General features: G+C 47.0%; 1 protein-coding gene across 18 annotated transcripts in view; it reads left to right on the forward strand.

Moving 5' to 3' along the window:
* The window catches only part of LOC139228683 (receptor-type tyrosine-protein phosphatase S-like), a 592,821-nt gene that overhangs the window by 192,703 nt on the left and 381,228 nt on the right, over nt 1–18,890 (forward strand). The window lies entirely within an intron of this gene.

The following is an 18,890-nucleotide window of genomic DNA, read 5'->3' on the forward strand; positions in this document are numbered from 1 at the left end:
TGAAGGTTGCAGTCAGCATACACGTGGGAGAGCAGGCGATGTGAACCCACCATCCGCGGCGTTCCTGTGTGCAGCTACCTGCCGAAACAATCAATCTGCCAGATCTCAGCACAGAGCGAGAGAACCTGGGAAACACTGAAACTAAATGAGGTTTCTGGACCCTGCCGTGTTTCTGGTTTTATACAGAGGCCGAGGAAAGTGGCATAGAAGGAAAGAACTCGCCTTTATAAAGCATTTTTCACACCCACGGGATGTCTGTCCCAAAGCCTTTCATAGGACATTCAATGACGTTACAAGTGTGGTTGGTCACTGTTGTTATGTAGGCTGCTTCAGCAGTTCATTCATGCACAGAAGGGGCTCGCAGAAGGAGATAAACAGGGAACGTGCAGCACAGAAACAGGCTTTTCGGCCCAACTGCTCTGTGCTGGTGTTTATGCTCCAGACAAGCCTCCTCCCACTCTTCTTCATCTAAGCCTATCAGAAAAGTAGGATCGAAGGTGAGATAAATCAAAGGAGGTGAAGATTTAAAACCTGGAGAATGTACACACAAAAAAATTGAGTGAAAGAAAGAAAGAAAAATAGCGCCTTTCACGACCACCAGACGTCTCAAAGTGCTTTACAGCCAATGAAATACTTTTGGAGTGTAGTCACTGTTGTAAAGTCGGAAACACAGCAGCCAATTTGCGCACAGCAAGCTCCCACAAACAGCAATGTGATAATGGACCAGATAATCTGTTTTATTGTTATGTTTGATTGAGGGATAAATATTGGCCCCAGAACAGCGGGGATAACTCCCCTGCTCTTCTTCGAAATGGGATCTTTTACCTCCACCTGAGAAGGCAGATGGGGCCTCGGTTTAACGTCTCATGCGAAAGACGGTGCTGAATATACTTGAAAAGGAGAATATACTTGAAGGGGAAAAATTAGCAGGGCTATGGGGAAAGTGCAGGGGAGTGGGACTCATCGGGGAGCTCTTGCAAAAAGCCGGCACTGATACGATGGGCCGAGTGGCCTCCTTCTGCGCTGTGAGTTCAGGATTCTGGGAAAGAAGGTGATGATAGATTGAGTAGACTGGGTCTTTACTCGTTGGAGTTCAGAAGGATGGGGGGTGATCTTATAGAAACATTTAAAATAATGAAAGGGATAGACAAGATAGAGGCAGAGAGGTTGTTTCCACTGGTCGGAGAGACTAGAACTGGGGGCACGGCCTCAAAATACGGGGGAGCCAATTTAAAACCGAGTTGAGAAGGAATTTCTTCTCCCAGAGGGTTGTGAATCTGTGGAATTCTCTGCCCAGGGAAGCAGTTGAGGCTAGCTCATTGAATGTATTCAAATCACAGATAGATAGATTTTTAACCAATAAGGGAATGAAGGGTTATGGGGAGCGGGTGGGTAAGTGGAGCTGAGTCCACGGCCAGATCAGCCATGATCTTGTTGAATGGCGGAGCAGGCTCGAGGGGCTAGATGGCCTACTCCTGTTCCTAATTCTTATGTTCTTATGTTCTAAGTTTGTTCGAATTGGAGATGGTGCGATGAGCCATTTTCACAGAACTGAAGAAAATAGGGGAAGGGCCCCATCTCCCATGCCTCCACTCTCCTTCCCCTCAACAATGATGGAGCCGCCCTTGTCCTCACATTCCACCCTAGTGGCTTCCGAATTGATCGTCATTTTCCACTGTTTCCACTGCCTACAACCAGCACCACCATCCTTCACAATGGCAACTAGGGATGGGTAATAAATGCTGCCCATATCCGAAGAATGAATTTTCAAAAATGTAATCCCACCACCAAATACATCTTCCCCTCCCCTTTCCACTTTCCAGAAGGACCATTTCCTACGAGATGCATTTATTCATTCTTCCACTACCCTAACTCCCAGCTTCCCTTCCTCTGGCACTTTCCTGTGCAACGAACACACAAGAAATGGGAGCAGGAGAAGGCCATTTGGCCCCTCGAGTCTGCTCCGCCATTTAATAAGATCATGGCTGATCTGATCATGGACTCAGCTCCACTTCCCTGCCCGCTCCCCATAACCCTTCACTCCCTTATTGCTCAAAAATCTATCTGTCTCCACCTTAAAGATATTCAATGACCCAGCCTTCACAGCTCTCTGGGGCAGAGAATTCCACAGATTTACAACCCTCTGAGAGAAGAAATTCCTCCTCATCTCAATTTTAAATGAGCAGCCCCTTAATCTGAGAGTATGCCCCCTAGTTTTAGTTTCCCCACTGAGTGGAAATATACCCTCTACATCCATTTTGTCCAGTCCTCTCATTATCTTACATGTTTCAATTGAGATCACCTCTCATTCTTCTGAACTCCAATGAGTATAGACCCAACCTATTCAACCTATCTTCATAAGTCAACCCCCTCATCTTCGGAATCAACCTAGTGAACCTTCTCTGAACACAAGTATATCCTTCCTTAAGTACGGAGACCAGTACTCCAGCTGTGGCCTTACCAAAGCCCATTCACCTTTTGCAATACCATTGCCCAGGGCTCTAAACACTTCTTCCATGTGAATCAGTAATTTATGAGTAGCGCATCCCAATTTTCTAAACTGTATTGGCAGTTCACAGCGCAGTCTATCTGCATTGGGGAAACCCAAGGCAAATCAGATGATCGCTTTGCCAAGAACTTCTCTTCTGTTTGTAAGTGTGCTTATCACCTTCGTGCCTGCTCAACACTCCATGTCCTCCTCCTGTTCCCACTCTGACCGTTCTGTTTTAAATTCCTACCCCCTTCCAACCAAGTTCAACACAAGCTTCAGGAACAGTAGTGCACTTATCTCCTCTGCCCTCGCAGCCCTCTGATTGGCCCATGCTGGCTATAATGTATTTGCTTCATGGGTTCTTCGCTTAAGGATTCATAGCAACACATTGCTATTAAGAACTAGTTGGTGTATTAGCAAAGGTTTAACAATCACACGACACATTACCAGTTCATCCACCAGGCTCACAACCAATCCCCCGAATCCAACTGGCTGGGGTTTTATTGAGTCTTGTGAACATCACGTGACTGGCTAAGCCACTCCCAACCCAACATTTCTACAAACCTGTGAGCATACTCACAGGTGCATACAATACACTGGCTATGTTTGTCTACATTATATTCCAAAAGTAATTAATTGGCTGTGAAGCGCTTTGGGGCGCCCTGAGGACATGGAAGTTGCTATATAAATGCAAGTCTTTCTTCTCTTTAGGAACTTTGTATCTCTCCCACTTTCTCAGAAGCTCGCCATGCACGGAGGGAATCTCAGCATATGGCAGGTAGGGGTGGTAGGATGACCCTGTGGGAGCGTGCCCTCGTCACAACACACTTTGAGTAGAGTTGGGGTGGTCTGCACTTTCCCCCTTTTCTCTTTCCGTGTGCAGGCTGTGTCTTTCCAGAAGGTTCTGTTTGGATTTCACTCCCGTACCCAGCTGTATTCATTGATTTTTATTCTTTTACCACCTCTTACTTTAATGAGATGATCTCCAACAGATTTCACCCGCTTTCCAGCTTTTCTAAAAGCCTGCTTGTCTCTCTCCCAGGGTTCTGACAGAGGGACCTGAATTTTCTCTTCATAAACACACCCATCGTGATTCTCGAGCCGTTATAATCAATCAGAAACAGCCCCGGGGGGAGGGGGGGTGGAGGCAGGTAACAATGGCCTTGTTTGCACCTGCCACAAGCCCCTCTCTCACCCTGGGATGTTTACTTATGGTAATGGAAGGACATGAATAAAATCTCTCATCCATGGGAAGTATTTTAACTAAACTCACTCGCAATCCTTTTTTTTGCCGTAAGTGGAAAGGAAGTAATAAAAATGTAAGTAGGATTTACTCAGCAGGATTTTCTCCTTATTAAATTGTCTTTTGTTGGCTTGTTTGCAGATGTCTCACTGATCACTGGCGGGTTGGCATTGTGTAGATTCCTGCATACATATTTTCTTATTGATTTCTCCTTAATCTGCCCATTAAGTTCTGAGAGTTCCTTCTGGTTTCTGTGGAGGCCCTAGCAGCATTTGTACAGTATAAGTGTCGCGGACACCGAGCCCCATTCAACCTCTGGCTCCACTCCATTGTGTAAATGAGCTGCGGTTAATGCAAAGTAGTTTATGGGAGTCAATAAGTGCAGCTACAGGACTTTCACCCCCTACTTTCGACAAAAACAGCTCCAATTAAAAAGAAAGCAAGAAAGGCTTGCCTTTCACAACCATGGGGCGCCTCCGAACACTTTACAGCCAATGAAGTGCTTGTGAAATGAAGTCACTGTTGTAATGTAGGAAATGCGGCAGCCGACTTGCACACAGCAAGGCGCCACAGACAGCAATACCTGTAATATAATGACCAGATGATCTCTTTAGATGATGTTGGTCGAGGGATAAATATTGGCCAGGACAGCGGGGGTAACTCCCCTGTTCTTCTTCGAAATAGTGCCGTGGGATCTTTTACATCCACCTGAGAGAGCAGACGGGGCCTCGGTTTAACGTCTCATCCGAAAGACGGCACCTCCGACAGGGCAGCGTTCCCTCGGCACTGCGCTGGAGTGTCAGCCTAGATGTATATATTACATATGATTTCTAAATGTAGTGCTAGTTAATTGCCATTGCTGTCACATTTCCTCCTTCAGAGAGGGTGTAGTTTGGCCAGCTTTGGCCTGTATACTTCTCCATTGCCTCAATGTTCGATGTGAACGTGTCACCAAGCTCGTGGAAGGGAGTGGGCATTCCAGTTGGAGCCCACAAACATTCAATAGAAAGCCCGTTGATGACATTGAAGTAAAGGTCGATGAAATATTGATGACCTGCCTCTAAATGTCATTTAGTAAATACTACATTATATATCATTATTTTATCTCTATTTATAACTTATTAAAGTTCTTGCATACAGTGTGCACTCCCTGTAAATGTCACACCTTCCCCCACTTACTCTTGCTATAAACACCCATTGTTATAAAACATTATATCCTGCAACTCACCGTGTACAACCACATGGGAGAACTGCACGTATAATATTATAAAAGCTTTATGTACTCACACACCTCCTGTCACACTTCAACATTAAGTGCTATCAAATGCACATTTCTGTGTCACATTTCATGGGGAAAAGTATAAAGAAACAAAGGTACCCATTTGGATTATATACTGAATATGCAAACCCTCCAGCCAGAGCCAGAATATCTGTAGCCTCGTAATTGGCTTGCGTATGAACTCACCCAGCATTTAGGCAACATCAACGAGACTCTGTAGCCCTAACGGGACACACATGGAGAATTTACCATGAGAATTACACATTGTTTTTTATACGAAAGAAAGAAAGACTTGGATTTATATAGCACCTTTCACGACCACTGGCGTCTCAAAGCGCTTTATAGCCATTGAAGTACTCTTGGAGAGTAGTCACTTGTAATGTGGGAAACATGGCAGCCGATTTGCACACAGCAACCTCACACAAACAGCAATGTGATAATGACCAGATAATCTGTGATGTTGATTGAGGGATAAATATTGGCCAGGACACCAGGAGTAACTCCCCTGCTCTTCTTCAAAATAGTGCCATGGGATCTATTACATCCACTTGAGAGAGCAGATGGGGCCTCAGTTTTACACTCATCTGAAAGACGACACTTCCGACAGTGCAGCATTCCCTCAGCACTGCACTGGAGTATCACCTAGATTTTTGCACTCAAGTCCTTGGAGTGGGACTTGAACCCACAACCTTCTGATCCAGAGTGCTTCCCACTGAGCTACAGCTGACACTGTGGTATAATGATCCTGACCTTCGAAAACACTGCATCTTCTGCGATTCAACATTATGGCCCCAAGTTTCCACACGATAAAAAATGGGCGCCCCTCCGAGCTGCAGCTCCATGTCTGTTTGGCGCGGCGTCCAGGGGGGCGGAGCCTACCACTCGCGCTGATTTTGTAAGTGGGAGGGGCGGGTACCATTTAAATTAGTTTTTTTCCTGCCGGCAACCCTGCGCGTGCGCGTTGGAGCGTTCGCGCACGCGCAATGTGAAGGAAACATTGGCACTCGGCCATTTTTGTAGTTCTTTGTAGCTGTTTAATTTTTGAACATTTTTTAATAAAAGCACATTGCCATCAGCACATCAGCACTGAGGCTTCTTGCAGCAGTGAGAAGGCTGCAGGAAGCCTCAGAAAGTTGAGGCAGCCGTTTCCCGAAGGCCTCCCACCCCTGCCGTCGGGAAATGGCTGCTGAACTTGTGAGGCTTCCTGCAGCCTTCTCACTGTCTCCTTCCCCCCCCCCCGCCCGCCGTCTGGAATGGCTTCCTCCCCCCCCGCTGCGTTCGGTCGGTCCCGCACTCCCTCCCTCCGCCCCCCCGCCCGCCGTCGGGAACAGCTTCCTCCTCCCCCCCCGCGGGAACGAACGGCTGCCTCAACTTGTGAGGCTTCCTGCAGCATTCTTCCTGGCTGAAGCACTTTCACACAGGTAGGAAGATGGTTTATTTAATCTTTTCTTTGCTTAGAAATTTTTATTCAGGTTGGATTTATTTGTATAATATTTGTACAAGTATAAATAAGGATTTATTATAGAATTTAAAGACTTCCCTTCCCCCCCCCTTTCCCCCCCCCCACCTCGTTCTGGACGCCTAATTTGTAACCTGCGCCTGATTTTTTAATGTGTAGACAAGGTTTTTTCAGTTCTACAAAAATCTTCACTTGCTCCATTCTAAGTTAGTTTGGAGTACGTTTTCACTGTGGAAACTTTGAAATCAGGCGTCAGTGGCCGGACACGCCCCCTTTTGAAGAAAAAATTCTGTTCCAAAGTGAAACTGTTCTAACTGACTAGAACTGCAGAAAAAAAAATGTGGAGAATTGCGATTTCTAAGATAGTCCGTTCTCCACCAGTTGCTCCTAAAAATCAGGCGCAAATCATGGGCCCTATATGTTTTTAGTTCCCATTTCTGCTCGAGATGTGGGCAAAGTGGCAGGGTTGCATTTACTGCCCCTCCCTAGTTGCCGTGAGAAGGTGCTGGGCCCTCTCCTTGAACTGCTACAGAGCTTGCGCCGATGGTGCTCCCACAGTGGCTTCAGGCAGGAAATTCCAGGATTTTGATCCAGTGGCGATGAAGGAACAATGAATATATGTCCAGGTCTAGATATTTTGTGACTTGGTTGAGATTTTTGAGGTGAGGGCGCTCCACTGTTGATCTTGTCCTTCTTGCTGGTAGAGGTTGCAGAGATGCTCTCAGACACCCTGTCGATCATACACACTGTAACCACAGTATACCAATGTCGGAGCGGATGGAGGTCCAGTCCAGTAGCAGGGGTGTTCAAGAGAGCTGCTCTGTCCAAGGTGGTGTCGAGCTTCTTGAGCACTGTTGCTGTTGCACACATCCTGGTGAGCAATGATTATTCCATCACGCCCCTGACTTAAATCCTGTAGACGGTAAAAAAGCTTTGATGGATCGGGAGGTGAGCCACTTTTTGCAGAGTATCCAGCCTCTGCCTTGTGCTTGTAGCCATTAATATATTAATATGGCTGGTCCAGTAAAGTGCCTGGTCACTGGTGACCCCCAAGACATTGATGTGGGGAAGTCAGCAGTGGTGATAGCATTGAATGTCAGGAAGACATGGCCATTACCTGGCACTTATGTGAGATGCAGTTGTTACCTTCTGCTTGTCGGCCTTAGCCTGGACGTATCCAGGTCCTGCTAAAGACTGACCTGGGCAACTTCATTATCAGAGGAACTGTGAATGGAGCTGAATATTGTGGAATCATGAAAGAACAGCCCCACTCCTTACCTCATGAAAGAGGGAAAATAATTGATGAAGCAATTGTGTCTCGTGGTTGTCTGCACACTTTGTTACTGTAATGTATACAGCTGTGAGTATGTTCACAGGTTTGTAGAACTGTTGAGCGCATCACCTTGCCGTCCGGAGGAGGCGGGAATCCCCAATGGAGTACTCTCTACGCGGGAGTCCTCCCACTATTTATCGGGGACTTGGCCTGGAGAGTGGTGCACGGAGCATTCCCGTGCAATAAGTTTTTAAGTCGGTTCAGGCCGCCTATAATTTCTGCGGTCTAGAGGAGTCCGTGTTCCATGTGTATGTTGTATGTGTGAGATTGCAGCCCCTCTTCCAATATCTGAAGGGGCTGCCCCTCAAATTCTGGTTGTACTTCAGTCCCACACTCCTGATCTTTGGGCACCCTGTGTGGAGGGGAGCAGGTAGGTCCAAAGGCCTCCTCGTAGGACTGCTCCTGGGCACGGCCAAGGGTGCCATCAGCCGGTCCAGGCAGCGGGCGGTCGAGGGGGTCGTTCAGCCCGACTACCTGCCTCTCTTCCGCGGTTACATCCGAACCAGGGTGTCCCTGGACTTGGAGCATGCGGTGTCCACCGGTACGCTCCCGGCCTTCCGTGAGAGGTGAGCGCCGGAGGGACTGGAGTGCATCATCACCCCCGGCAACCAAATCTTAATTTGATTTTATATGTTTAAAGTTTAATTTGTTTAATTGCCAGTTTTAATGCCCCCCCCCCTTTCAGCCAGGGGGCACTTATAATTTGTGATTTTAGTGCCCCCCCCAAAAAAAAAACAAGGGGGCACTTGTTTGAAAGTTTTTGGAGCCCCCCCCCTTTAATCAGGGGGCACTTGATTTAAATGTTTAATTTGTTCACAACAAAAGAGTTGTAGAGCTGTTGAGTTGGGAGTGGCTTTGCCAGTCACATGATGTTCACAAGAGTCAATAAAACCCCAGCCAGTTGGGTTCAGGGGATCCACAATGAGGCAGGTGGTTGTGAGCCTGGTGGATGAATTATAATGTGTAGTGTGATTGTTAAACCTTTTGCTAATAAACCAACTAGTTCTTAATAGCAATGTGTTGCTATGAATTTTTCAGCAAAGAACCCACGAAGCAAATACATTACAGCTACAATTGCAAAGCATTCTTAGAAACAAAAGAGAAAGCCAATCGTTTTATGCTGAGCTCCTCTGATCTGGAGTCAGAAATTTACCTCAGGATTCTAGACAAAGTGGCCTAGGTTTGCTCATTGAGACCACATCCCCCAAGTGACATTAAAGAGATCGGCCAGCTTAGCAACAAAATATCACAACTGTACTGCTGCCCCGAGATTACCTTGTGAGCAGTGCCACAAAGTGTGCTAGAGACATCCAGTGGCAGAACACGGTTACTGCACTGTTTTCCCCACTGTGTTGGATTGGACTCCCTGAAAATCGCATTCAATTCCACCTCCAGTGCGGTTAACAATATTGACCGGGTATGTGTTGTCTGCCCCATTGTATCTTGAGACCCCTAGCAGGATGGCGATTATATGACGGTAATAATTCTGATTGTGAGATCAATATCAATATCAATATGACTGAAACCCAACCTCAATCTGCTGGAAAGCCATCTTGTGGGGATTGACAAAATGCAATGGAACTGTGGTTGATGTTGAGAATGGCGATCTTTGCGCATATGCAGGAGTTCAAATTGAAAACCTGGGAGAATCTCTGGGACAATATGGAATCTCTAAGCTCCATTTAAAAACATATTTAATACAGCAGGCTAGCATCTCTGCCTGTTTATTAGAGCTGGGCCGATCAGAGGTGATGTCGGGAAGCACTTCTTCACACAGAAGGTAGTGGAAATCTGGAAGACTCTTCCCCAAAATGCCATTGAGGTTAGGTCAATTGAAAATTTCCAAATTGAGGTTTTTGTTCGGGGTTTATTAAGGGTTACGGCACCAAGGCGGGTAAATGAAGTTAAGATACGTGCTCTAATTCAATGGCCTACTCCTGTTCCTAGACTTAAACAGCCACTAGGATGCAGGCTGGAGCAAGACCCAAATGGGCTCTCCCTCTTTTATCTCTACCTGTGAAGGAGGTGATATGTGACACTTTGCTCAATGCTGCCCCCTGGTGTCCCTATTCAAGAACAGAAATTAATGTCCCCTAAGATACAGGTGGTGTGGGAGGGCCTTGTCAAAATGAGATTGATGGGCAGAATGGCCTTTCCTCACTGGATTTTCTTAAATTCTTACAACCGAGATTAGGGACACACCACTGGGTTCAACGTCCTGCGGTAGCACAATAGTCAGTATATTTGCATAAAGTTCCTTTTGTGTGCAATTTTCACATGGTTATCCAATTTACTTTTAATGGTATCCTGCTGCATGCATTAAACGAGCAAAGATGTTTTATACTAACACATTAACCAATGAGGTATTAGAGGGAATTAACTCCTTCCTGGGTGGGGTAAATAATGAGCACAAAACGACATCCTAACATTCCAAGGCACACTTTGTTACTTGTGTTTGCAGAGCTTACCCTGTTTGAAGTTTTACAAAGCAGCGTTTAGTTAAGGCAGCACGCTGTCGCTGTGTCCCATCATGCTCCTTGCACACTCACAATGACTGACTCAATGAGCCAATCACATTCATTATTGTGCCTGACTGAGGCAATGAGCCAATCACATTAATTATTCTGCCTGACTGAGGCAATGAGCCAATCACATTCATTATTGTGCCTGACTGAGGCAATGAACCAATCACATTCATCATCCTGCCCGGCTCTGTCAGGGAAACCAGATCTTGTCGGCCAGGATGTACAGCCACTAAGCCCTTGGAACAGCAGCCATCCAAAATGGCTGGCTGGCTAAAGCAGCGTTTAATAGAGGCATGCAATCTGCTAGCTGTTATCTGGGGCCAAGTCTTTGCTATTTATTGCTAGAAATAGATTGGCAGCACTACTTGGGAAGGGCTGAGTGAATGTCGTGGCTGAGAGTCGGCTGCTTAATATCTCTGTCTCTGCGAAGATGCTCCTTTGGAGGACAAGCTGTTCATTGTCTCCCTGTAAATAGGATGATGAGAGGTTAATCTGCTCCATTGAGAAGCTGCCTCCTGTCTGTTTGTAAATGGGAAGAGGTTTCATTGCAGAACAAGCTGTCATTGTCTCACCAGAAGTGGCTGGACAGAAAAGGTTCCCCACTATGCTGGAAGTAGCAATCTGGCATCTAACCTTAAGTGGTGAGAAGCTCGAGTAGGAAGAGACTGCCTCATGTCTAACTATAAATGGTCATAGAAACTTAGAAACTTAGAAACATAGAAAATAGGTGCAGAAGTAGGCCACTCGGTCCTTCGAGCCTGCATCACCATTCAATAAGATCATGGCTGATCATTCACCTCAGTACCCTTTTCCTGCTTTCTCTCCATACCCCTTGATCCCTTTAGCCATAAGGGCCACATCTAACTCCCTCTTGAATATATCCAACGAACTGGCATCAACAACTCTCTGCGGTAGGGAATTCCACAGTTTAACAACTCTCTGAGTGAAGAAGTTCCTCCTCATCTCAGTCCTAAATGGCTTACCCCTTATCCTTAGACTGTGTCCCCTGGTTCTGGACTTCCCCAACATCGGGAACATTCTTCCTGCATCCAACCTGTCCAGTCCCGTCAGAATTCTATGTTTCTATGAGATCCCCTCTCATTCTTCTAAACTCCAGTGAATACAGGCCCAGTCGATCCAGTCTCTCCTCATATGTCAGTCCTGCCATCCCAGGAATCAGTCTGGTGAACCTTCGCTGCACTCCCTCAATAGCAAGAACGTCCTTCCTCAGATTAGGAGACCAAAACTGAACACAATATTCCAGGTGAGGCCTCAGCAAGGCTCTGTACAACTGCAGTAAGACCTCCCTGCTCCTATACTCAAATCCAATAGCAATGAAGGTCAACATACCATTTGCCTTCTTCACCGCCTGCTGTACCTGCATGCCAACTTTCAATGACTGATGTACCATGACACCCAGGTCTCGTTGCACCTCCCCCTTTCCTAATCTGCTGCCATTCAGATAATATTCTGCCTTCATGTTTTTGCCACCAAAGTGGATAACCTAACATTTATCCACATTATACTGCATCTGCCTTGCATTTGCCCACTCACCTAACCTGTCCAAGTCACCCTGCAGCCTCTTAGCATCCTCCTCACAGCTCACACCGCCACAGCTTAGTGTCATCTGCAAATTTGGAGATATTACACTCAATTCCTTCATCTAAATCATTGATGTATATTGTAAATAGCTGGAGTCCCAGCACTGAGCCCTGCGGCACCTCACTAGTCACTGCCTGCCATTCTGAAAAGGATCCGTTTATCCCGACTCTCTGCTTCCTGTCTGCCAACCAGTTCTCTATCCACATCAATACATTACCCCCAATACCATGTGCGTTAATTTTGCACACCAATCTCTTGTGTGGGACCTTGTCAAAAGCCTTTTGAAAGTCCAAATACACCACATCCACTGTTTCTCCCTTGTCCACTCTACTAGTCACATCCTCAAAAAATTCTAGAAGATTTGTCAAGCATGATTTCCCTTTCATAAATCCATGCTGACTTGGACCGATCCTGTCACTGCTTTCCAAATGTGCTGCTATTTCATCCTTAATAATTGATTCCAACATTTTCCCCACGACTGATGTCAGGCTAACCGGTCTATAATTACCCGTTTTCTCTCTCCCTCCTTTTTAAAAAAGTGGTGTTACATTAGCTACCCTCCAGTCCATAGGAACTGATCCAGAGTCAATAGACTGTTGGAAAATGATCACCAATGCATCCACTATTTCTAGGGCCACTTCCTTAAGTACTCTGGGATGCAGACTATCAGGCCCCGGGGATTTATTGGCCTTCAATCCCATCAATTTCCCTAACACAATTTCCTGACTAATAAGGATTTTCTTCAGTTCCTCCTTCTCATTAGAACCTCGGTCCCTTAGTATTTCCGGACGGTTATTTGTGTCTTCCTTCGTGAAGACAGAACCCAAGTATTTGTTCAACTGGTCTGCCATTTCTTTGTTCCCCATTATAAATTCACCTGATTCTGACTGTAAGGGACCTATGTTTGTCTTCACTAATCTTTTTTCTCTTCACATATCTGTAGAAGCTTTTGCAGTCAGTTTTTACGTTCCGAGAAGCTTCCTCTCATACTCTATTTTCCCCCTCCTAATTAAACCCTTCGTCCTCCTCTGCTGAATTCTACATTTCTCCCAGTCCTCAGGTTTGCTGTTTTTTCTGGCCAATTTATATGCCTCTTCCTTAGATTTAACACTATCCTTAATTTCCCTTGTTAGCCATGGTTGAGCCACCTTCCCCATTTTGTTTTTACTCCAGACAGGGATGTACAATTGTTGAAGTTCATCCATGTGATCTTTAAATGTTTGCCATTGCCTATCCATCGTCAACCCTTTAAGTATCATTCACGAATCTAGTCTAGTCAATTCACGTCTCATACCATCGAAGTTACCTTTCCTTAAGTTCAGGACCCTAGTCTCTGAATTAACTGTGTCACTCTCCATCTTAATAAAGAACTCTACCATATTCTGGTCATTCTTCCCCAAGGGGCCTCGCACAACAAGATTGCTAATTAGTCCTTTCTCATTACACATCACCCAGTCTAGGACGGCCAGCCCTCTAGTTGGTTCCTCGACATATTAGTCTAGAAAACCATCCCTAATATACTCCAGGAAATCCTTCTCCACCATATTGCTACCAGTTTGGTTAGCCCAATCTATATGTAGATTAAAGTCGTCCATGATAACTGCTGTACCTTTATTGCACGCATCCCTAATTTCTTGTTTGATGCTGTCCCCAACCTCACTAGTACTGTTTGCTGGTCTGTACACAACTCCCACTAGCGTTTTCTGCCCTTTGGTATTCTGCAGCTCCACCCATACCGATTCCACATCATCCAAGCTAATGTCCTTCCTTACTATTGCATTAATTTCCTCTTTAACCAGCAACACCACCACACCTCCTTTTCCTTTCTGTCTATCCTTCCTGAATGTTGAATACCTCTGGATGTTGAGTTCCCAGCCTTGGCAACCCTGGAGCCATGTCTCCGTGATGCCAATTACATCATATTCTTTAATTGCTGCCTGCGCAGTTAATTCGCCCACCTTATTACGCATACTCTTTGTGTTGAGGCACAGAGCCTTCAGGCTTGTCTTTTTAACACACTTTGCCCCTTTAGAATTTTGCTGTAATGTGGCTCTTTTTTGATTTTTGCCTTGGGTTCCACGTTTACTTTCCTTCTTTCTATCTTTTGCTTCTGCCTCCATTCTACTTCCCTCTGTCTCCCTGCATAGGTTCCCATCCCCCTGCCATATTAGTTTAACCCCTCCCCAACAGCACTAGCAAACACTCCCACTAGGACTTTGGTTCTGGTCCTGCCCAGGTGCAGACCGTCCGGTTTGTACTGGTCCCCCCCCCCCCCAGAAGCGGTTCCAATGTCCCAGGAATTTGAATCCCTCCCTTCTGCACCACACCTCAAGCCACATATTCATCTTAGCTATCCTGCAATTCCTACTCTGACTAGCATGTTGCACTTGTAGCAGTCCTGAGATTACTACCTTTGCGGTCCTACTTTTTAATTTAACTACTAGCTCCCTAAATTCAGCTTGTAGGACCTCATCCCGTTTTATACCTATATCGTTGGTACCTATATGCACCACGACAACTGGCTGTTCACCCTCCCCCTCCAAAATGTCCTGCAGACGCTCCGAGACATCCTTGACCCTTGCACCAGGGAGGCAACATACCATCCTGGAGTCTCGATTGCGGCTTATTTCCCTTACAATAGAATCCCCTACCACTATAGCTCTTCCACTCTTTTTCCTGCCCTCCTGTGCAGCAGAGCCACCCACAGTGCCATGAACTTGGCTGCTGCTGCCCTCCCCTGATGAGCCATCCTCCCCAACAGTACCCAAAACGGTGTATCTGTTTTGGAGAGTGATGACCGGAGGGGACCCCTGCACTACCTTCCTTCCACTGCTCTTCCTGCTGGTCACCCATTCGCTATCTGCCTGTGTAACCTGTCATGGGCTCTGCTCCAGCCCTCCCACCCATTCCCTTCGCTCCTGAAAGCACGAACTCGTTCTGCCCGTGAAGTTCCACATGTACTGGCAGCCCATCGTTCCACCCAATGCCAGGTGTAACCGTGGCTCAGTGGTAACACTCTCGCCTCTGAGTCAGAAGGTTGTGGGTTCAAGTCCCACTCCAGGAACTTGAGCACAAAATCTAGGCTGACACCTCAGTGCAGTACTGAGGGAGTGCTGCACTGCCAGAGGTGCTATCTTCCAGGTGAGATGTTAAACCAAGTTATCTGCCCTTTCACGTGGATGTTAAAGATCCCAAGGCTGTATTTCGAAGAAGAGCAGGGGAGATGTCCCTGGTGTCTTGGCCAATATCATCCCTCAATCAGCATCACTAAAACAGATTATCTGCTTCTTGTCACATTGCTGTTTCTGCCTAGCTTTGTGCAAATTGGCTGCTGCGTTTCCTACATTGCAACAGTGACTACACCTCAAACGTACTTCATTGGCTGTCATCGTCGTAGGCGGTCCCTCAACCGAGGATGACTTGCTTCCACATGGGTTCACAGATGTTTCAATGAAGGACCCGATATTCCAGTCCTGAACTCCAACTGAGGGGGTGGAAGATGCCTGTGTGTGGATTTTTTTAACGTGTGGTGACTGTTGCACATCACGGGCTTGACAGAGCTAGGCCTTTATCCAGAGGCAAGGGTTAACCTTTCCACCCCCTGACCTGCGCGAGAACACCTCCGCAGCTCGAGCTACAAATGAGCTGGCGCGACACGACCACTATGACTTCCAGCGCGAGCCGTTCATTGGCTGTAAAGCACCTTGGACTATCCGGAGATCGTGAAAGGTCTGTGTTGAGCGCAGACAGCGAGTGTGTCAGCATCACAACCGACACTCACCGTGCCCAATCCTGCCATCACCTGACACCCACGTGCCACCAGGGGTCAGAGCTGGGTGGAGGGCGACGGCAGCGAAGAGTGACGTCATCAAGGTCCAGGTCGGTGATTGGAGCGTGGGCAGATACAGCAGGATCGACAAGGTCAGGGCGAAGGAGCGGCGAGCAACTGTGGAGGGATGTGATCGGGGTCCAGGAGAGGCGTAAGTTCAGGGCCAGGGGCTCTGGGGCAGCACGGGCAGCCCACACTGTGATTATGTTGTTGAGGCCAGTTCGTTAGATATATTCAAAAGGGAGTTACGGCTAAAGGGATCAAGGGGTATGGAGAGAAAGCAGGAATGGGGTAAAGTTGCATGATCAGCCATGATCATATTGAATGGTGGTGCAGGCTCGAAGGACAGAATGGCCTAATCCTGCACCTATTTTCTATGTTTCTATGTCCGTGCAGCAGAGCAGGTCTCCAGTCGATAACCCTTGACACTGGACCAAGACCAAGCTCTGTCAAGCCCGTGTGGTGGCTGGTGTGCAACGGCCACCACACGTTAAAAAAAATCCACACACAGGCGTCTCCCACCCTTCAGGTCCCACGTTCATGGTCATAGTTGACCCAGTTGAGGGGAACGCAGCTGATGTCCACAACAGGCTTTCCTGCCGCCCGCTACAGGATGTAGTTCGGGATCTGGAATATTAGGTCCTTCATTGAAACACCTGTTAGCTCATCCCTTTTTGGCGTGGAAACAAGTCATCCTCGTTTCGAGGGACTGTCTCTGATGACCAGAGCTCAGCGGGCAGCAGGAAAGCCTGTTGTGGACATCAGCTGTGTTCCCCACCACTGGGTCAGCCACAACCAGCGCATTCACCAATGACCATGAACGTGAGACCTTTTAGTATCCGTGGCTCGGTGCAACACCGAGGTGTCTGTACACACTCGCCCGCCCATCAGGGGCATGTGGGCTGAGGTGGGTGAAGTGACAAAGGCCGGGTGAAGTCGAATGATGGATTCTCACCTCAGAACTAAGGTATGGCCCTGGTGGTCCTAATTTCACAGATACTCCGAAGCTTCCGGGTTTGGAGAATCCCGTGAAAAAGGAAAGGCTATGTTGTACCAACTATCGCAAATAATGTAAAACGGTTGCCGCTCCTGGCTAGAAAGATATACTTATCACCCAAAAAAACTTTACTGTTCTGGGAGACTTCTTCAATGCCGGTTGAATGAGGGTAAAATTATGGGCGCAGTAAGGTTAGGAATATTGGCTCTGATGGCTTTTGTTTTACAAAGGGTAGTCCAAGGCTCTCAATAATTCTTTAGGCCTCATTGACTTTTCTTGAATACGATGCTTAAATATTGCCTTCAACAAACTCTGCCAGAAAGCTCAATAAAACTCATAAGGTGCCTTTCTGACACCACAGGTAAACTGGACTGGGGGTGGGGAGGGGAAAGGATGCGCAGGGCATGATGTCTGGCTCGTGTGCACCCTTAACCTGGAAGCGTTTGATGCTGTCCGAGCGGGGGAAGATTCAACTTCCTGTCACTGCCCTCTTTCACAGTGATGGTTACGAAACAGTTAATCGATGGCCTTTCTTCATGTGCGAGTCGGGTTGCCAACTCTGGTTGGACCTATTCCTGGAGGTTTTATCATGTGACCTACAGCCTCCAATTGTCCGGCCCCCAAACTCCTGTCCCCACTCCCCCGAACAGACTCATTGTTATTGGATGATTCTTGCCGGTCAGTCAAACAGACTTCCTTCCCATCGCCGATATTTTAGTAACTAATAAATTATAGTATTCAAAGCAAATGAAAAAAATGCATTATTTTCATGCCCCTATGAGGTGTCTCGCAGTACTGTCCCGGAGATTAATCTTCAAATCCTGCCGACCCTACTATGGAGAGAGAGTGTCAGCAACAGGGTGGGATTAACACACCGGCCGGGGCATCGGCAAAACTCACCATAATGCGGAAAAGTCCCGACCAACCGCTGCAGACAAATATTCTAGCATTTAAAATATACCGTCAGAAGAGGTTACGGCAAAGTTACCAGATTTTTCACAATGTAAATACGGGCCACAGGCGTTTTAACGGATCGGGGGGGGGGAGTTGTGCCGCAGGGGAGCCGAGGAGGGCCTGGAATATTCTTGGTCCCCTGGAATTGCTAATCCCTCTCTGATCAGCCATGGAGGGGGGATGGGAGAAACCATCACATCCAAGTATTCCTCTCACCTGGTTCTGCCAAATTCTGCCCTCTTGAGCATCCCTGATTATAATCGCTCCACCATCGGTGGCCGTGCCTTCAGCTGGGCCCCAAGCTCTGGAACTCCCTCCCTAAACCTCTCCACCTCTCGACCTCTCTTTCCTCCTTCAAGGCACTCCTTAAAAACGACCTCTTTGACCCAGCCTTTGGTCACCTGCCGTAATTTCTTCTTATGCGGCTTGGTGTCAAATTTATGTTTTTGTCTTATAGCACTGCTGTGAACCACCTTGGACGCTTTACTACGCTATATAAATACAAGTTGTTGTTGTTGTTGTTAACGGCCACAGATTTCCAGCAAGGGGTCACGAGGTCATAAGAACAAGAACCCTGGCTGATTGTTTTTCATTTTATTTGCCGCTCCCTATCCCAGAGATGTTGACACCAGTTGCAGCGCTACCTTACCTGAGAAAAGCTCCTTTTGCACAGATCAGGAATCAACCTGGAGCCTTCCTGCTCTCTACGGCTAAGATCCTCACCACAGCTAAACTCAGTGATCCACTGAAGCATGAAACATCGCCTGTTTTCTGTTTTGTTCTGTACAAGAGGAGAATGGTGACGTAATCATGTAATCATACTCTCCTTTGCTCACTTGTGTGATGTGCTGAGATTCCCCTGTGCAATTACTGGGATTCCCTTCTCTATTGTACTGGGTGTCCCTTCCATTTATATTGTTGGGTAGATCCCACAGCCCTAGCACATGAGCAAAGATGTGAAAATGGTGACTTAAGTTTCTGCCTGTTGCTCCTTCTCTGGCTAGAGAAGGTCCATATGAGAAAACCCCATCACTGGCCCAACCCGGGCTATTCATGGCCAGAAAAAATGGCATTGTGGGTTGCTACCTCTGCAGGTGGCAAGGAACATGGCTTCTTCAGGATTGTTTACCACTTCGGGAGGCATTTATACTGCCTCTTTTATCTTCCAGCGCTGTTTT

This window comes from Pristiophorus japonicus, chromosome 18 (genome assembly GCF_044704955.1).
Source record: "Pristiophorus japonicus isolate sPriJap1 chromosome 18, sPriJap1.hap1, whole genome shotgun sequence".
Taxonomy (NCBI): Eukaryota; Metazoa; Chordata; class Chondrichthyes; family Pristiophoridae; genus Pristiophorus; species Pristiophorus japonicus.